At 35.9% G+C, this 22,047-nt stretch overlaps 1 long non-coding RNA gene across 2 annotated transcripts in view; it reads left to right on the top strand.

Moving 5' to 3' along the window:
- LOC140511717 (uncharacterized) overlaps nucleotides 1–19,584 on the top strand; it is a 203,965-nt gene extending 184,381 nt beyond the window's left edge. For both annotated transcript variants that reach the window (XR_011969651.1, XR_011969650.1), the window contains exons 4-5: nucleotides 17,625–17,774; nucleotides 18,803–19,584. This is a non-coding gene — a long non-coding RNA (uncharacterized lncRNA). The remainder of the gene's footprint in view (nucleotides 1–17,624; nucleotides 17,775–18,802) is intronic.
- Nucleotides 19,585–22,047: the final 2,463 nt, after the last annotated feature.

Raw genomic sequence — 22,047 nt, 5'->3', positions numbered from 1 at the left:
AAAAAGCTGAATCCCAACACCAGAAAGCCAAATCCATCATAGCAATAAAGAAATCTATACACAGTAATAAAGAAAAGGGGGCACTACCATCCCCAAGCTTTTCCTCTGTTAGGCTTCCCACATTCCACCTTACTTAAGCAAATCACACACAGGCTTCTTTAAACAAAATCACGAACAAGCTCTCCCACTCATACTAGTTCCTGCCTGCTCTCTCTTTCCTAGCTCGGACTGCTCCAATCATTCAACAAGCTCCTCCCACACATGTGACTTAGGCTTCCACATGATTTAAGGAGGTCACATGGACCCATTAATGGATGGGAAAGATCTTTCCACTTGCATTATTATTACATTCAACCTGAAGATCTTTTGTATTCATTACATAAGTTGGTGGGGCAACTGGTATCAACAGAAATTGGACAGGAATAACAGAAAATAAGTATATGAAACAATATTTCAGGGTGGGACTTGAGCACAAGGACCCCAACATTTCCCTCTCAAATGAATGGGGCCCAAATTCCCTTGGGGTAAGGGGTGAAAGTCTCTATTTCTATAACTACTTACTTCTGAAATTGGATGTAGAGCTCTCCCTGCCCCAACAGGTCCCGTCTGAGGGATCAGCTCCTCAGCCAGTATCCAGAGCTTAGTCAATACCAGGTCCAGGGGTGACATAGCACAGTCATGGACAAGGGGTGACATCTGGCTTAAGTGATCAGGAATCTACAGATGGACGGTACAAAGCTTGCAGAAAACAAATATGACAAACAAGGTGAACAGACAAAAAGCCAAAAAGAAACACAGAGACAGTAACCAGAACCAGGATAGATATAGGTTCAACCATGCTTCTAGAGTCCATGAACTCACTATCATACAGCCTCATTTACTGTTGTTAACTGTTTTTATTTGCTCTTTTGGGGTCATCATTCTGGCTAGAGGTATACACTCTTTAAATGAGCTGGGGCCTGGCCAATTTCCCACTCTCCCTTCAGGTGTGACAAACTTGGATATAATGGTTCAGGAGGATCTGTAGGGTCAGTTCTTATTTCTCAGGTCAATCTAATATCAGGCCCCTTTTCTCAACACATTTTGTATAGTTCATTAGTTGGAATGCCACTTACTCTTCCAAAATCTACCTTTGCTCTTAATAGAGCAGTAAACAATTCCTTTCTTGTCATTCTATTCTGACCTTGAATCTGCTAGCTATTTACTCTTCTCTCTCAAGGAAATTTTTCACTGATTCTCACCATTCAAGATACCAAAGATTCTCCCATCATTTGGCTGAACTGACTCAAAATATCTGACTTCCTGCTGAGTAAAATCCGTAATTATCTCCCCAAAGACTTTGTGCCCCCCCCCCCCCCATTTTCCTGCTTTCTTCTTAGTATTGAATGAACTTCAGCCTACTCATGTAACTTTCTTAATTCTCCTCCCATGCATCTTCCTACCAGGTGTTTGGGCCCTAATCAAGTCCAATCTGTGCAAAGGCTGCATGTACCTTTCTCTTGTTCTCCTTTTGCTTATTTTCCTGAGCTAAATAACAAGTTATCCTCTACCACCTGTAACCTTCCAGCTTACTTTTCTAAAGGAGAGTTTGAATGCTACAGCATAAAAAGCTTCTCATGCAAACTAGCCAACTCTCTTTCCATCTGAACTTTCTCTGTTTTTACCTATAAAGCAACAGCTTCTCAATAAGGCCCATCCTCTCCTACATACCCATCAGTTCTTTCCCTGGTTCTATTGTTAATCCTTGCAAACATCTTTCCAAATCTCTAGGTTCTCCCTTCTGTAACTTCAGTTCTCAGTTTTCAAAGAGCCCTCTTCTTTTAGTTTATTCTCTTGCTAGGGAGGAATAAGGTTACTCCTTCCATCCTGGGATATCCATCTCTCCCTCTAAAGCTTTTCTGCCTCCAAATAAAAGCCTGATATTTTTCAATCCCATGCTCATCGCCAAATGTAGTGCTAATGCAATATTCACAGAGCCTGTGGCAGCTATGAACATGTCAACACACTTGTGAATTGCAAAATATAACAGACTCTTCACATGGAAGACAGAACCAAAACATTTATTCAAACACCAGAAAGCCTAATCCCAACACCAGAAGACTAAATCCATGATAGCAAAAAAGAAATCCATACACAACAACAATGTGGGGGGGGGGGGGGGACACTACCATCCTCAAGCCTTCCTTCTGTTAAGCTTCCCACAAATCAGCTCCCTTAAACGTGTCACAAATAGGCTGCCCTAAACCAAATCACAAACAACCTCTCCCACTCACACTAGTTGCTGCCTGCTATTTCTTTCTCAGCTCTGACTGCTCTGACTCACTTCCTGCTCCACCTCTTCCTACTTCTCTCACTGCATGTGACTTGGAGTTCCATGTGATTTTAGCAGGTTACATGGGCCTAGTAATAAATGGGAAAGATTTTCCCATTTAAATTACCACTGCATCTTGTCACTCACTTGCTGAAAAACCCTTATTCACCCTATGGCCCATAGAATAAAAGACAAACTCCTTAACCCAGCATTTAAAGACCTCTAATGAATGGTAGGCTACAACTTAGCTTTATAGTCTTATGCACTGTTATCACAACTGTGGTTCAGCCAAACTGGACCACTAGCTATCCTCAGACTATTTTTGTACTCTTCTGTCTCAGTATTCCTAAAGGCCTGCTCCATTCCTAGGATACGTTCTTTCTTCAACTCTTCTTGCTGAAATCCTCGTTTTCCCCTCAGTCCTAGATATTTATCTAAAGAAATAAGTGATTAAATTACTTACTTAGGATCATACAACCTGTAGAGGTGGGATTGGAAACCAGGACTTTCTACCTCTGACTTCCATATAAAAGGCATGTGAAAAACCATGTGACATTGTAGAGAACTGGCCTCAAAGCTGATTTTCAAGCCTCAGTTCTGACCCATGCCAGAATCATGGCCCTGGGCAATTCTCTGAATGTTTTAGCCAAGTCTCTAAGACTTCAAGTTGCAGAGAAAGTCAAAGTTGCATTAATAATGATAGACAATTACTTCATTTCCACAGATTGAAAATTACCTTGTAGATTCTCTAGGCAATTAAGAAATATAGGGTACTGTCTAGTCATAATGAATCAAATGTGCCTAACACCTTAAGTAACTAATCCACACACTGTCCTTTTGAGTTGAGTAGAGAGAGCCAGATATTATCCCCGTGAAACAAGCAAATGGAAATAAAAACTTGAGAGACAAGAAGATTGTGATACATTTTCCAGTAATATATTTGGAAAATAAGTTATTGCATCTCTTAACTTTCAGAAACTTTTTACTGATGTACTTATTTGTCAATGATCCCTACATTAAATGGCAGTGTGGTACATAGAGGGCTGGTCTTGGAGTCAAGGAGATCTACCTCTGACTCACATTGGCTATGTGATGTGAACAAGTTGTTTAATGCCTGGATCCCAGGCAACTCCCTTAGAATAAAATATACAGATGAATTACCAATTTATATTAGCAGAGATTTTTTTTTATACAGAGATCTCCCCAAATTGATGAAATCAGAATTCTAGAACAAAACAAAATCATCAACCTTCTTAATTATTTAATTTCTCAAAAAGATAAATGTATCAAAAATGTTAACAGTAAAGTTTACAGAGATGTTCTTGTCCAGATATGACTTCACCTTGATGGTATAAAATGCTTTGAGGTACATTTCCCCCTTAACTTTCCTTTTATTTGTGTTTTGAGGAACATATTGGTGTATTTTTTCTTTTCTCTTTGCATTCTGGTTCTAATACATCCGAGCATTTTTCACATATTATTGTTTTTAGTAATATATAGAAATGCCAATGTGGGTTTATTTTATGTCCTAAAACTTTGCTAAAGTTGTTTTTTATATCAAGTAATTATTTACTTTAATCTCTAAGAATCTCTAAGTATATCATCTGCAAAGAGTGACTGTTTAGTTTCTTCTTTGCCTACTCTAATTCTTTCAATTTCTTTTTTTTCTCTTGTTGCTAAACCTAAAGTTTCTAGTACCATATTGAATGACAGTGGTGAAAATGGACATCTTTGTTTCACCCCTGATCTTATTGGAAATACTTCTAGCTTACCCCCATTACATATAATACTTACTGATGATTTAAGGTAGACTCTACTTATCATTTTAAAGAAGGTTCTATTTATTCCTATATTTTTTTTGTATTTTCAATAGAAATGGATGTTGTACTTTGTCAAACATTTTTCTGCATCTATTGAGATAATCATACAGTTTGTTAGTTTTGTTGTTGATATGATTAATTATGCTGACAGTATTCTAATGTTGAATCAGCCCTGCATTCCTAGTATAAATTCTGCCTTATCAGAGTGTATTATTCTCTTGATAAGTTGCTGTAATCTTTTTGCAAATATTGTATTTAAAATTTATCATCTATATTCATGGAGGGAATTGTTCTATATTTTTCTTTCTCTATTTTAATTCTTCCCAGTTTAGGTATCAGTACCACATGTGTGTCATAAAAAGAATTTGGTAGCACTCCTTCCTTGTCTATTTGCCCAAAATAGCCTATATAGTATTGGAATCAATTGTTCTTTAAATGATTGATAGAATTCTTTTGTAAATCCATCTAGGCCTGGAGACTTTTTCCTAGGGAGTTCATTGATAGCTTCCTCAGTTTATTTCTATGAGATGGGATTATTTAAGTATTTTACTTCCTCTTTTGTTAAAATGAGCAATTTATATTTTTATTAATATCCATCCCTTTCACTAAGATTGTCAAATTTTTAGTCTGTCTTTCCATGGCCCCTTATTACATAGGTAATTTTTTATTCCAATTAATTTTTAGTCTATCTTTCTATTGCCATTTATTACATGTAATTTTTATCATGTCATGATATGAAAAGGATACATTTGACAGTTCTGCCTTCTGCATTGGATTGTGAAGTTTTTATTCCCTAGTACGTTGTCAAGTTTTGTGTAGGTGCCATGTACCACTGAGAAAAGGGTATTTTTTTTCTATTCCCCATTCAAATTTCTCCAGAGGTCTACCATATCTAACTTTTCTAAAATACTATTCACCTCTTTTACTTCTCTCTTGTTTATTTTGAGATTAGATTTATCTAGTTCAAAGTGGGGGAGGTTGAGGTACCCCATTAGTATAGTTTTGCTGTCTATTTCTTCCTGTTACTCCCTTCACTTTTTCTCTAAGAATCTGGATGCTATACCACTTGGTGCATATATATTTAGTATTGCTATTACTTCATTGTCTATGGTACCTTTTAGCAGGATTTAGATTCCTTCCTTATCTCTTTTAATTAGAGTTATTTTTGCTGAGATTAGCATTGCTACCCCTGTCATTTTTTACTTCAGCTGAAGCATAATAAATTCTACTCCAGCCTTTTACCTTTACCCTGTGTGTTTCAAATGTGTTACTTGTGAACAATATATTGTAGGATAATTTTTTTTTAAATCCATTGTGCTATCCACTTCCATTTTATTGTGGAGATCATCCCATTCACATTCACAGTTATGATTACTATCTGTTTCTTTCTTTCCACCTTTTCTCCCCCCTACCATTTATGCTTTTATTTCACCTTTCTCCCTTTCCCTCCTCAAAAGAGTTTTGTTTTTCACCACCACCTCCTTTAACCTTCTCTTTCTTTATCAGTCCCACTCCCTTTTCCTTCCCCTTTCCTCTCCAATGGCGTTCAGGACAAGTTAGATTTCTATACTTGAGTCTTCTATTTCCTCCTTGAACCAAATCTGATGAGAATAAAGTTCAAACAATGCTCATCTCCCTCCTTTCTTTCCTTCTACTGTAATACTTTTGTGCCACTTCATGTAATGTTATTTACTCTTTTCTGCTTCCTCCTTTCCTCTTTTCTCATCACAATCCCTTTTCACACCTTAATTAGGTTTTTTTCATCACATCAGCTAATTTATACCCACATCCTCTGTCTATGTATATCCCTTTTAAATATCATAATAAAGATACAATTCTCAAGAGTTACAAGTATTGTCTTCCCATGTAGGGATGTAAATAGTTTGTCCTTATTGAATAACATATTTTTTTTTCCTTTCCTTTCCTGTTTATGTTTTTATGCCTCTCTTGAGTCTTGTATTTGAAGAGCAAATTTTCTGTTGAGCTTTGGTCTTTTCATCAAGAAGGTCTGGCCCCCTATTTCATTGAATGCCCATCTCCTTGCCTGAAAGATTATGCTCAACTTTGCTGGCTCATTGATCCTTGGTTCTAATCAAAGCTCTTTTGCCTTATGAAATACCATATTCCAAACCCCCCAATCTTTTAATGTAGAATCTGCAAAGTCCTGAGTGATCCTGACTACGGTTATAGGATATTTGTATCGTTTCTTTCTGGATACTTGCAGAGTTTTCTTCTTGACCTGTTAATTCTGGAATTGGCTACAATATTCCTTGGTGTTTTCAATTTGGAATCTCTTTCAGCAGGTGATCAGTGCATTCTTTCAAGGACTATTTTACCCTCTGGTTCTAGCACATCAGGGCAGTATTCCTTGATGTTTTCTTGGAAGATTTTGTCCAGGTTCCTTTTTTCATCATGGCTTTCTGGTAGGTCAGTACTTCTTAAATTATGTCCCCTGGGTCTCTTTTCCAGGTTAGTTTTTTTTTTTTTCCAATGAGGTATTTTATGCTTTCTTCTATTTTTTTTCATTCTTTTGATTTTATTTTACTGATTCTTGGTGTTTCATATAGTCATTAGCTTCCACTTGCCCAATTCTAATGTTTAATGAATTATTTTCTTCAATTAGTTTTCGTACTTCCCTTTCCATTTGCCCAATTCTACTTTTTGAGGAATTGTTTTCTTCAGTGTACTTTGTTACATTTCATCAATGTAATTTTAAAGAAATTGTTTAATTTTTCTTCTACCTGTCTAATTTGACTTTTAAAATCCTTCTTGAGCTCTTTGAAGAAGGTGTTTTGGGATTAAGACCAGTTCACATTCCTCTTTCAGGTTTCAGATGTGGGTAGAGTGACAATGCTATCCTCTTCTGAATTTGTGTTTTGATCTTCCCTGTCCCCATAATATAAATCTATGGTCTTTGTATTTCTATATTGCTTCTTGCTTATGGTGTTTGCCTTTTTCCAGACTTTTAAAGTTGATCTCTGCTTCTGGGGCACAGGGATACTGAGCCACACTTATTGTGCTGTGGCCTAGGGGCCTGGTTATTGACTTTGCATGCTGGAGCCCCAGGTTCTGGCAGCTGGAGACTACATAGACTATAACTTACCTGGTCCTGAGCTGGAGCTAGTGTGGTGGCTGGTGTGTGTAGAGGTCAGGTAAGTTTTATTGTTTTTCTCTCTGGGTTACACTGAAACTCCCAGGGTGAGGTTTGTGGGTGGGAGTGGTCTGGCCCCTGGAGGTTACCTCCTCACTGGGGGCTGCAATACAACATGGGTAGCCTCAGCTGCTGGTGGACACCTGTCTGCTATGCAAGTGGTGGTTCTCTGTGCTGGTGTCTGCCAGTTCTCTCTGTTAATAGGTACAAGGGGGTCCTGGTGTTGATGTTTGCCTATTCCATACCTCTGGGGTTCAGGATCTCCCAGTGGTTTGCTGATATCTGGCTTGCTTGTAGCTTGCCAGGATGCCTCTCATCCTGAAATGGTCTGCTTTGGTCACAGCATGAGGGACCTTTCCCATCAATCCCTCTAACCTCATGAGCTAAAACCTCTTGCACCCTATCTTTCTACTGACTCCACTCTTCCAGAATTTTTCCTGAGGTGGTATTTTCTAGGTTTTTTAAGGTCAGTAAGGGAGAGTAAGAATGACTTACTGCTTACCCTGCCATACTGGATCTCAGAAGTTCACATATAATTGTTTAAATTATACTGTTGAGGATTTTTAAAATCATGGTTTTCAAGAATTCCAATGATTTATAAATGATTTCTCTTTTTGTTTTCTAGCTTATGCTTTTCATATAATTTTCTTTTTCTTCTCTTTTGCTTTAATGTTTGTTACTGTCATGTACTGTTAAAATTTCTGTTTGGTTATTTCTAGTTTTCAGAATATCCAATGTTACTTAGTAATTTTTGTAATAATCTCCTTTAAGCTCATAAGTCTCTTTTCAAGCCTTTCCTTTAGAGATTTTGTTCTTATTTTGGTTTCTTCTAGATATTTTTTATAGTTCTTTTGATTGTTTTGTTTTTTGTTTTTTGTTTTTTTTCACGTTGAGCCACTTGTAGCTATTTTGGAGTCAGCCATTCCTTCATTTGGGAGAAATTACTGACTTGAAATGCTTTTGAAACTGTTTTATATTTTATTGGATTCACTTATCTTTTTAGATTTAAAGCATGAACTTGAGCTTTATTCCATGATCAGGATCAGCCTACTACTTTTCAGTGTAGTGGTTTATCCTGACTAATGTCTCCCTTTGACCCCTGGGTTTCTTCCCTTACTGCTACCCCTTGTGGTTCACACCACTGAATTCTCTTGTTTGAGGTTCAGTGCTAGACTTTCATGGTTCCTTATGGCATCTTAGTTCAAAGGGCTGAGAAGCTGTGGTATCTAGTTCTGAGCCCTACTGTAGAGTTCTTTCACTGCTGCTCCCCAGGGCTTCTAAGTTTCCCACTCTGGAGTTTTGTAATACCTTCTTCTTTTCTTATTGCTTCTGGACAAGGATCCTCTAAACTACTTATATCTCTATCTCTCCATCTCTTTCTCTGTCTCTGTGTCTCTCTGTTTCTTTCTTTCTGTCTGTCTCACTAGCAGAGCCAGAATCTAGAAGATCTTCTGGCAGACTTTATTGTGCACTTTTGCAGTACAAATATATACATTATAGTTTCTCACTGAATTTCTTGATCATTATTTGTTCTGGTATGAATTTCAGGGTTCTTTTTCCTGTTGTGACTCATGAAAATTATACTACATAGTTATTTAATGATATAATACATTTGATTTGAAGATAAGTAGTATAGGATAGACTATATCATATCACATATATGTGTGTGTACATATATATATACATATATATATATATATATATACCTATAAACATACATACATACCTATGAAACATATTAAATACTTATGTGTGTGCTGGGTCTGTATTAAACATGTCCCTTATACAAAACACTTAATGGTTTAAATAATTTCTCCAAATTTAAAAAAAAAGTGTCAATGATTATAAATGATTGAAATTGTTTATTAAACTTGCATCAGGAAACATAAATACTGACATGTTCTAAATCTCTGTGGAATACATTCTTCAGTGGTAAATGCAGAATGCAATGCATTTTTAAAATATCTATTTAATATCTAAATTAAAATTTCATGGTGGTTCTATAAACATACTGTTAAAGTGAGTTTTATAAGGTAAATTCCTATTTAATGTAGTATAATAGATACTTCTCAAGCAAGATAAACACAAAATTACTAAAAAAAATTAGAATTATAATTGATGCATTTTGGTAGTGTAACTTAATAAACTGAGAACTTAGAAAAATGTCTCTGGTGTTCTTAATTAATATGATTTAAAGAAATCTTAAGAAAAAACTCTGAAAATTCATGGTTTATCCTTTAGGGATCAAACAACTTTCTTTTCTCAATTATCATATGAAATGTTGTAATTTCATAAAAGATGAATTTAATACATACCTACTTTTAATTTTTCTAGCTATCTTAAGCTAAAAGATTGTTTTTCAAACCAAACAAAGTACCTCTTCTTTCTGTGCTAGCTTGAGTCCTCAGTAGTGGCCATTCAAACATCCAGACTTTCCTTGCTGATTGGAAATACATAATTGTCTCCAATATGTTTTCTAAACACCACAAAAATAACAACAGTATAAATTAATCACCCTCAGTCAGTTCAATGGATGAGGAGAAAACCTAATCTCAACACTAGTCATCGGGTTAGTTCCCAAAAGTATATTACCCTGAATAATTCAGATGTGGTATGTGGAGTCAATGGCTATTGTTGGATTAACTAGCTTGTAGCTCTCACAAATGAAATTAAAGTAGGGATAATTACAAGCTGATTTAAAAAACTAAAGACATTATTTGTCCTTCATATTCTGGTTGGTCAATATATAAAAGAAAATGAAAAGTCTTTCTATTATTTCAATAGAATGCGAATTCCTCAAGGGCAGGGACATTTTTATCTCTACATTTGTCAAACTTATCACAGTTCCCGAGAGGTACACATTGGGTAATTAAGTGTCTGCTATATAGGATTAAATTGAATATGAGGTATTACAAAAAGGTCATGTCATACATGTGTCTTCTCCCATCACACTCTATTTCCCCCTCAAAAAAAAAATCAAAAAACATGTCTGTAATTTGTTTTTCAATTTTGAAAAAGATTACCAATGCAGAGAGAAAGATTTGTGAGCTTCCAGTTTAATCACTGATTGGCAGAATGTATACCCCACTCAAGTAACTTAAACAATTCACTTGTGATTTCAAATAAAAAAAAAATTGTAGAGTGCTGAAATGATCAGAAGTCAGGACAGATTGGTTACGTGTGCTATGTAGGGGTGAGAAATGAGGTAATGAAATCCTGGATTTATTTCTTTCAGGGGCTATTTGCATTTTATCAAGGGCCTCTGAATAACAGTTAGTTTGGGACAGAAACAGTCCTTGTATAGCATAGACATGAATTTTAATAATAAAAGAATTTATTTAAGTGGGCTTCTTAAGAGGAGGAATTAGGCTAGGGATTTTTAAAAAAAAACCCAGGTTACAGTCATTTTCTGCCCACCTTCTTAGCTGGTAAAGTAACTGGCAAAAAACAAAGGACTTAATCAAGGAAGACTGATAAATGGCGGGGGGAGGAGGGAAGCAGGAGAATAAATTGTGTTGTAAAACAGTTGGGCCAAACTTTATTTTTCCAATGCTTAAAGAAGCCTCTAAACTCACTATGACCTAGAAACTAGACATTACCCATAGTCCCAGCAGCCCTAATTAGTTGGAGAAACTGAGCATTTTGCCACATAACCTTCAAATCATCTCTTTGAATTCACTCTTTGCTTCTAAATCTTGCTGGTTTCCCAAGTGTTTCACTTGTCTCATTTCGTATACTTAATGAAACAACTCAATCAAGGAGCCAGTTTTGTATGTGAGCAGATTTAGACTGAATTCAGGACAGAAATTTAAAACAATTTCTGACTCTCTATTTTCATTCATTTAGACAATGTCTGTGGTGTATCTTTTTTTGTAATTCACTAAAATTTATCACTACAATATGAATTTGTCATTTCTCCCCAGTTCCACCCACCCCTCAACCATTCCCCTCATTCTCCAGAGGAGAACTTCAGTTTGGTTGCCCCAGAATGAAATCATAACAGTATAAATTAAGGTAACAGAAATATAAATGCCAAAATCTGTACTCTATTGCCATTTGGAATATACCACTACCACTACTACTATACTACTACTACTACTACTACTACTACTACTTCTACTACTACTACTACTTCTACTACTACTACTACTACCACCACTACTACTACTACTACCACCACCACTACTACTACCATTACTGCTAGTGCTGCTGCTGCTACTGCTACTACTACTTACTTCTGCTGCTATTAATTCTTCTTTTTCTCCTCCTGTTTCCTTTTTTCTTTCCTTCTTTCTTTTCTCCCTCCTCTTCTTCCTATTCCCTGTCTTCTTCCTTCTTCTTCCTCCCCCTCTTTTCATACTATAGACCTATATCTTGAACTTTCACCCTAAAGTTAAGAGCTCTGTTAAACCTACATGTTTCAAATATTACTGAGAATAATTTTGTTAAATAATTGACATAATAGATACAGAGTGGATCTGTCATTTCATTGGCATAGGGGACTCTTGGATGAAGAAGCTGTATGACAGTAGTTTAGCGTCTTCTCAACAATTAATGCACTTAGTGAGTTTTCTAGAGCACTGAATTCTAGAGTAATCTGCCCGGTATCACACAGCTAGTTTGTGTCAGAGGCAGGATATGAAGCCAAGTCTTCCATATTCATTGCCATATTGCCCTTCACACACACACACACACACACACACACACACACACACACACACACACCTCTATAAAAGCAATGAAAATAAAGGATTGTAAAGCCTGAATTATTTTTAATCTGAATAAATGTAACCTTTTTCTTTAACAGACATTGCTCCATTAATTATTATATCTTTATGGTCTATCTCACTATGATATGACCAGTCTGACTTTTAAATATTGACAAATATAATCTGCCATGAGAATAATTCCAAACTTATATATGTCTATTTTGTGCATAATGCAGTTACCCAGATATGTCATGTGGATCAAAGTATAAAATAAGAATGAGTAGTAATAGTCCAATATTGGCTACTCTATTTCAAAGTTTAAACAGTCAAGTTAAATATAAACTAGATTAAACTTGCACATACATATCTACTTTACCATAACACTCCATCAGTTTGGTCCAAATCATCAATATTTTGGAAATTGGAAGTGTTTGCCTACCTTAACCACATGGGGAAAAAGTATGTTTTAGCCAAACAACTTGGGGTGAGTTAAAAACCGGAAAGCATTTGAAAACTTAATGCATGCTAGTAGCCAAATATCCAGTAAGGAACATAAGATAATTTTGAGTTGACACATTTGATATAAATCTGCTTGCCACTTTCATAGATTTGGATGAATATTAGTTTTAGAAAACAAAGATCTCATATATATAATGGATGTCTAGGTAGGGATCACAGATTGCCAGGTGGACAGACCTAATGTATTACTATTAGTGACTGAGCTTTTGGACTCATTTCTGAGTTTTTTTTTTTAAAAGGATATTATAACTGTGCAAAATATGCTTTAATATTGGTACATATAATAAACTGGAAAATTGATGATAATTAAACTCACAGAATCCACAAGCACACTGGATTCTAGCCTGCACAAATTTTCGTCAAACATAAAAGATTAAACTCTTTCTTGTCATAAAACCAGCATATTAAAGCACAATCTTTCAAATGCCTGCAAGGTATGATATAACACTTGATAGTTGTGGTGGAAAATTCAGCACCTATACTCAATGCTACAATCATAAAGGTCAGAACACAATATTAAAGAGAATAAAACCAAATGCCTATTCTCCAATTCTCTTTCTGTTATTGGATTCCTGCCCCTTGGAACCCAAAATAAGTAATACTGACATCTTCTCTATGATGCCATGGTATTGGTCACAGCTTACTTATGAGCAGCCCTGGTTGGGCACAAAGCCACTGCAGTTTGAACTCTTGAACTGGAAAGGACTTTCATAATTTAGAAAGGAAGGAAATATTGCCTTTTCACTGGCACAAATTACAAGAAGACAGTACAGTCTCAGAGATGAATTGAGTTAAACTAACGTTTTTTTTTCATTCTTTCTGCCAAGCAGATGCAGATCTTCCTCATGACTGAATATTAGGAGATTAGATTATTTTTGCTAGAATTATTCAGGAAAACATAATGTTAATTGCTCCTACTGCACCAAATAGTTTGACTCTAGAAATATTTTTAATGATCTAGTATCACCGATGCTTTCCTTATTTTGCAACTTATCACAAAATGGTATAGTTATTAAATTTTTCTAACTCTAAGAGGGGAATGCTATTAACTTGTGATTATCTCTAAGTGATCTCATAAGTATTATAATAACGGTATGTAACATTTATATCATGTTTTAAGGTTTGCAGAAGGACAAGCATTTTTTTTTTTTTATTTAAGCCTCAAAACAATCTCATGATTTAGGGGCTATTTCTATCCTCACTTTTACATATTAGGAAACTGAGACATTGAAAGATTGACTTGCACAGGACCACACAAGTAGTAACTACCAATGATTTGAGTTGGGATCATCCTGACTTTTGGTCCAACACACTACTCCCTGAGCCACCCAACACTCTAATTTCATTAATTAAATGGTGAGGTTGAAACTTGATGATTAAAAAGGTGGCTATTAATCTTCTAGAGTTCCAGAGCCCATCATGACTATTTGTGTGTGGTAGTAGCAATAGCCTGCACTCTCCCTAACCCCCAACTTATGCAGGTTAAGTTACTTTTTCCTTTAAAACATATCAAGAAACTCCTTGGTACTTGGTAGGTTGGGAGGACTAAGGACTCAGATTATTGACTCCCTCCTATATTGCTTCAGTACAAAATAGCCATGAGAAGCTGGAAGGCTCTCAGATGCTTGACTTGTGGATCATAATGGGAGCTTTGATCAGTTGAATCAACTCAAGAAATTCTTTGTGCCTACCCTTGAATGACCTGTGAATGTCTTGTTTTACACTAGTATTGAAAGTAAACTATTTGGTGACTAGAATGAGGGGGGCCCAGTCCAGAACAGTTGGCACATCTTAGCTACGAGCTCATGATGTGAAAGTTGGATTTTTTTGTAATTCTTCTATTATAGCTGTTGAATATCCTCTTGAAATGATAGCTGGTAAAACATATTTCTTAGAATATAGCCAAATTGGAGCAATCTTCACCCATACTCCTAAAATCTGGGAGAAATATATGTTCATACTAAAATTCACCTATCTTATCAACAGTTAAAATGTCACCATTTGATTTACATATATCTGCTAACTTTTACAGAAATGTTAACCTTAAAACAGTATTAAAAAGAAAGAAAAGATAGATTTCTTTCCCCTTAGAGCAGTAAGAGAGCAGATGGTTTACACTAAACACTTACTCTTGGGTGTTCAATGTGACATCAAGGAAAAGGGAAGCAAGGCACTGTATCTCTCAAAGCCGAAACCATAGCAAGTGAATCCAAGAAAGTAAATAGCCTAATTTAGAGAACTGACCTGGTACATTTATATTGCGTGCAGTATGGGAGCCATTAGGACTGCACTAGTCTTCTAAGTTATCTAGATCATGCACACACACACACACACACACACACACACACAGCACAAATGTGTCATTGAGAAGTCAGATCAAATTGGCTTCTAAGAAATGAGAAACTATTCTGCATTTCTTAGCATATACTTTGCAAATCCATGTAAACTGACACCAGGTTTAGATAATGTTGGTATGTGTGGACCTTCACCAGCTGCTAATTTCTAGATGCTTTACATCTAAGAAGGTAGTAGGGATTTGATAATGAACCTCATACATTGGACAACCCAAGGGCCCAAGGGCCTCTTCTGGACCCTCTGGGCTTGAGAGTGATTATCAATAGTAACTGTTGCTGTTTTCCTCCCAGCCTGATGTCCTTATTTTTCTTTGCCTCATTAAAAGGGCCACCTCCAGCTACTTCTTAAACAGGCCTATTCACTGAATGGGTGTTACCTCACCCTAGGTGAGTACCTGAGTAGACCTTGGTCTAAAGGGGCATCCTGGGTCATCTCCAGTCATCCTGATGAATATCTGGTCACTGGATTCAGATGGCACTGGAGGAGTGAGGCTGGTGACCTGCACAGCCCTCCCTCACTCAAAACAAAGTCAAGTGCAAGTCATGCCATCACTTCTCTTATGGCAAGATCTTCTTGGGCACCGAAGGATGAACACACAGTGATTTTCCTGAAATCTGACTCAACATCACCCACTACTGCCTTTTAAGCACCTAGAACTGATTGCTCTGCAGATAACACAAAATCAATGTGACATTTTTTCTCTCCCCCTCCCCCACCCACCATCCTACTAGTCACTCAGACTAATTCTTCACTTGAACTTAACATTTCCATTTTATTGTCAACTCTTGTTTCTATTTTCATAACGTTGCTTGCATGTCCTCTATAGCTATATTCCTACCAATCATGTGTAGTCTCTCATCACCATTGTTGGGACAGTTACAACTCTCTTTTAATTGTTCTCTCCGTCTCAAATCTTTCCTCATTCCAAGACATAATTTGTTCAACTGTCAAAGTAATTTTCCTCCCTAAAGTTCAGGCCTGACCATGCCACTTCCCTATTCAATGAATTTCAGTGTCTCTTATTATGTCCAAGGTGAAATATAAAATCCATTGGGCATATTGTTTAGAACCTGACCTCTTCCTACCTTTTCTGTGTTTTTACTTTTGACTCCTTTTCATACACTCTACATACAGTTCATACAGTACACTGGCCCAGCTGATGATCCTCAAACATGACTGTCCATTTCCTGACTATGATTTTGCGCTGGATATTCCCTACCTCAGCAATATTCTCTTCCTCTCTGCTTCTTGGTTCCCTTGTATTTCTTCAAAACTCAGCTCAAATTATGTCTTCTTCCAAAGGCCTTTCCAAGACTCTCTACCCTGTCCCAACCCATGCTCTTCTCTGTGAGATTACCTTCTATCTACTTTGTATATGTCTTGTATATGAATAGTTATTTACATGTTCTTTTCTCCATTAAAATGTGAGGTCTTTTAGGACAAGGAATGTGTTTTTGTTATCCTTTATATCCCTAGTAATTAGAATAGAACCTGATAAATATTAAAGGCTTATAAATGCTTATTGGCTAATTGATAACAATGTGTCATAGTGGTCTCAATTGGTATCAGCAAACAGATGACTAGGAAAATAGTTGTAGCTTACTTGCACCCATTTTGGGGACTAGAGAAGCAAAAAAAAAAATACATGAAGAACATGATGAAATTATTTAATTCAATGGAACATGCATCCCTACTAGATGCAACTAGACATTGGCTCATGGGAAAATAGTGAGAGTATAAAGTCTCAGGTCTCTTAAGATTAATGCTAACTCTGCAAAAAGAAAGTTGGAAGTCAGGGACAAAATTCAATCAGTTAGTCTACAAGCAGTTTCAGTATCCACCAGTCACTGTCCTAGACTCTAGGGATACAAAAAAAGGCAAAACATGATCTCCCTTCAAAGAGCTTATATTAAAAGAGGAGGCAGTATTCAAATAATTAGGTACATACAACATACATGCAGAGCAGATGGAATGGGATCTGAAAAGAGTGACCATTAATTGTTGGGAAGACATAGAAAGACCTCCTGAAGATGGTATGCTTTAAACTGACTGTTGAAGGAAGTCAAGGAATCTAGGAGGTGAAAGTCAAGGAGCAAGATCATTTCATTCATGGAGAACAGCCAGTGGAAAGGTATGCAGCTGTGAAACAGATAACTAAATGTGAAGAACAACAGGTAAGCCCGTGTAGCATAAAATAATAGAATTTATGGAAGGCAGTGAAGGAAACCAATAGTTGATGAAATTATGTTTCATTAAGGTGATTGGTCCAGTCACATGAAGACAGTCACTCAAATGGGAGGCTAGGAGAGTACTTTTCTAAGCATTGTAGCTTGTCTATTACTAAGGAATAAAGTGAATGAACCCAAAGGAAATGTAACTGTTGGAAAAGAGCTGGTCAATTCAAATGACACCTGCCTGCCTCCTCCCACAAAAACAAACAAACAAGCAAACAAAACAGCAACATATCAGTTCAGTCACAAGGGCTTTTTAGAAGTAGTTATACAAAACATCTAAGCATGCAGGTTTTTTACGGTGCACACTTTCTTTAATGGATGATCATGTGTTTCACAAGGCAACACTAAGAGAGGTTATACAGCCCAGTGAAAAAATCAGAACTAGGAATACAAAAAAACAAACAAACAAAAACTGCATGTTCTGATCCTTGCCATGACTGCTCTCATTGTAATATGGCCACTGATATTTATATTATTGTGGAGTTTACAAGAATGTTTATTCCTCTTTATTTTCTCCCTTTCCAGTGACTTTCTGCTTCTGTCTTTCATCTACATTTTGATCTACATCATGGTGATCACTACTCTGTCCATACGCAAAGGATATTTTTCAATTGTTTGAACAATTTACTGGGAACATCTCAACTGTACCTATGCAACTATTTTAGATACACAAATGTATGTACATGAATATATTGATTATATATGAATAAGTGTAGATACTAGTTAAGTCCAAATTTATGTATGTGTGCATATCCAAAAGTCCACAATAGAAGGTTTCCCTCTAAATACAAATAAAAGAAAGAAGAAAAAAAAAGGGAAAAAAGTTACAATATATTTATTATATATTTAAAAATAATAGTAAGTTGTCCATAATTCACTGGCACTTTCATGTACAATCATCTTTTTTGTATTCTATTACATTATTGAAATGTTTGTTTTATTTCTAAAGTTCAGAATAAAATAAATAAAATTACAAAAAATGTCACCAAGAAAGGTGTTTTCAATTGAAACTTTTAATGGTGTCTCTTCTCAGAATTGCACATTCACAGAATCTCTCAGAGACTTTGTGTATTACCTATACTTTATATGTTTGTGCATAGGCTTGTGAGGCAGTAGATTTTATTGCTTACTCTCTTAGGCTGATTTTTTGTGATCTCTTTAAGTTACTATTCCTATGTTGTAGAAGTTGTTCTCTCTCATTTCTGTTTCAGCATACACACACATGTACATGCACACACCCATAAATGTATGTATATATGTGTGTATGTATATCTATATGTGTATATGCATACACACACAGACATTTTCTCCTTCCACCTCCTTTTCCAGTTTATACATTTCACGGCCAGAGTTGCAAAGCTATAGACAAATATATAAATACACACACACACACACACATACACATAGATATATATCTATAAGTATATACATATATATCTGTGTATATAGACGTACATACATACATGTAGATGTAGATGTGTGTGTGTGTATGTGTGTGTGTGTAGTCTTTCATTTAGTCAGTAAGTGCATTCCATCCTTGGCCAAGGGCCCAAATTTCTATTTTTAATCTTGGTATAGAAAGAAGTAAGCTGAGGAAAAGATAGTATGATTAAAACCATATCATTCATATATTTATAGGATGAAGTGTTAAGTTTACCTGGAGACAGAATAAGGAAGCAGTAATATTTTATTTTTCCTTTTAGGCTGATTCACAGGAAAATAGCCAAAATACTGAATGATTGAGTCAGCAACCAAGAAGATCCCTACAATCTCAGACAATGGGCCAAATCTAATCAAAAGAAGTTTGAGAAGGATAAATATAAAATGCTTAAGTTTAAAAATCAACTTTATGAAGATCAAATGAGGGAGATACAAATAATGTCTTATAAAGAACTGAATATTTTTACAGAATGCTAGCTCAATATGAGTCAATTGAGCAGTAAGAGCGACAAGAGGCTAATAATATGGTATTTCTCTGCAATAAGGCTGGGTAGTGTCCAAGATAAAAGATATGATCATGCCATACTCTTCTGCCCAGATGACATGACATACAGAATGCTGACATTCTGTCTGACATTTTTAAGATAAATATTGTCAAGGAGAGGTGACAGGGTTCTGGAGGACCTATGACCATTCCATATGAGTATCAGCTGAGGAAAAATAGGGGAGTGTTTAGTCTAGAGAAGAGAAATCTTACTGGTGTATAATAGCTTTCTTGATATATTTGTAAGATGGTTATATGGACCCTGGTCAAATAACTTAATTCTCTAGTTGCCTCAGTTTTTATTCTTAAAATGGGTACCTCATAAGTTTTTTTTCAGGATAAAATAAAAATATTTTTGTAAAGCACTTAATGAACTCTAATGTGCTATATAAGAACTAGATGATGATCATGACCATAATGGTGGTGGTGATGAAGATGATTTATCATTGGCTAAGCTTTATAAAAGCAAGTCAAATTTGCCACATGATAGGTACATCCAAATCTGTATTCTGGAAATAGAGATAGGGCCAACACTGGAATACTGGCCTGATTTAATTTAAGGTAGAATAAAGTATTTCACCTTCCTGTTGGAGTTGCTTCGCCCATGAAGATCTGAAAAGCCCTTTAAGGTGACCATTATATCAGGATCCAGAAAACTAACGTGAAGTCAGGAAAAGTGGAACAATGGTACATTCTTTCCACTGGGAGAAGAAAAGTCTGAAGGTAACTGTTAGGGAAGAGAAATCAAAACAAAACAAAACAAAAATAAATAACTAATTACCCTCACCCCCCAAAATGAAAAGGAAAACAACTTTATCATATGAATTCTCAGCTCCCAGGATAGCTGAGTTAGTTATGGGTGCCATCAGAAGCCTGACCATGCCATGTTTTCACCCACCACAGCCATGGAGCAATGTAAGAAAGACTTCCCTTAGCCTCAAGCTAATTGCAGTGGCTTCCATGGTAGTTGGGATTCTAGGAGGACAGGAGTCATAATGGGTAAAGTACAGGGATAAGATCTCTTAAGATATGAAAAGCTATGGTGACTTAGGGCTTCCTACTAATTATCAGTAGGGTGCTTTTATTATCCTAGCTAAAGAGGATCATAAAAAAATATTACATAATGATTAGATTTTAATTTAACTTCTTCATTTTGCAGATGAGGAAACTGATACTGAATGATTTGCTTAAGATCACATAGGTAATAAATGAAAACCTGAACACTAATCAAAATGTTCTAACTAGAAATCTGATACTTTCCTCCCTTGTGTAAATAGCTTTCATTGACTTTCCTTTCATGACCACATTTTTTGATATTCCCCATTACCAGGACTTCAGGCAGGCTGGTCTACCATATGACTGGCTATTTTTTTTTCTTTTCTCTGCCCACCCCTACCTCCAAGTCCCACCTTGGGAACTTAGACACATGGAAAGGATACACATATGTATAAAGAGAAAGTCATCGAAAAGAATGCCTTTCTTATGGGCATGCTGTTTTTCTACAAGATCTTGTCTATTTCTTTTTCCCTTCTCTAATTACTAAATGAGAAAGAGCCAAGTACTAAATAAGGAATACACCAAGGTGTGCTACTGAATTCACTTGTTGCTTTTTTTACCTCCACAAAATAGTTACAGCACCCTTATTTGTCTAGTAACGATCTGAGTCAGACAGCTACAGCTACATTGCAGCTGCTGTTGTACACTTTTTAGTAGTGTCTGGCTCTTTGTGACCCTAGTTGGAGTTTTCTTTTCAAAGATTCTGGAGTGGTTTGCCATTTCCTTCTCCAGTTCATTTTATAAATAATGAAATTGAGGTACACAGAGTTAAGTGACTTGTTCAGGGTCACATAGGTCTTAAATGTCTGAGGTCAGATTTGAACTCAAGAAGATTAATTTTCCTAAGTCAAGGCCTGGCATTTTATACATTGCACCATCTAGCTCCCAACTTAAACTATAGTTCTAACAATACTACTTCCTAACCATGTGACTTTGTGACTCAGTTTCCTATGAAGAAATATCCACGGCAGGCTTTTTTTCCCCTTATACAACACCAAAAATTTTAATAGTTTCTGCATTTAAAACAACATTCACAGATATACACAAATATGTGCATATTTGTATATGTATTTATATATTCATTCATATATATTTATATATTCAATATGTATTTACATATTAAATATTATATATTTATATATATATGCCTGTGTACATATGTGTATATGTATGAAATCTTTCTCTATAATGTTTGTATTTTTTAAAAGAAAGAAGTGGGACAGAACAAAGTTCTCTGTTGCCTCCCTTTTGATAGTAAAAGCCTTGAGAAGACACCAAAAAACTAGTTGTTCTATTTGTCAGGAAGCATTAGAGAAATACTAGGTTGAGTAACACATGACAGTGGTGAAAATGAAATGCAGACAATTCATGGACTTCAAGAAAGGGAAGAAAAAAAGAGACAAATGAAAGTCCTCTAAGGTCAAGAGTTATCCTTGAGGATTTCTAGAGGCTAAAGTCCTAATCAAGCCTAATTCCTCATAATAATGTAACCAGAGAATCTGTGCTACCTCTTTAAATTGTGTGATATCCACCCTGTTGCAAGGCCCTATGCCCATGAAAATCAAGTAAACTAATTTAAGTTTAGTTTCATTATCTTCAGAATGAGGAACTTAGACTAGATGTCCACTGAGAACCCTTTCAGCTCTAAATTGAAGATTATCTGACACACATATCTGTTTATGATTATAAAACTTTGATACTAAGACTCATTTTCTTGTCATTCTACTATACTGAAATCTCTTCATATGTCCCCCTCAATGAAAAGCACCTTTCAAAGCAAATGATTTTTCTTATAAAATCCATTGCTAATGTAAACTTTTGTATTTAAAACCATCAATTTGTATGATCATTTCCCATGGGATGATTCTCTTAAACTTCTTTTCTTAACCATGTGTGTATGCGTGTGTG

This window comes from Notamacropus eugenii, chromosome 6, assembly GCF_028372415.1.
Source record: "Notamacropus eugenii isolate mMacEug1 chromosome 6, mMacEug1.pri_v2, whole genome shotgun sequence".
In the NCBI taxonomy this organism is placed as follows: domain Eukaryota; kingdom Metazoa; phylum Chordata; class Mammalia; order Diprotodontia; family Macropodidae; genus Notamacropus; species Notamacropus eugenii.
This window is presented reverse-complemented; position numbering and strand designations above follow the sequence as displayed.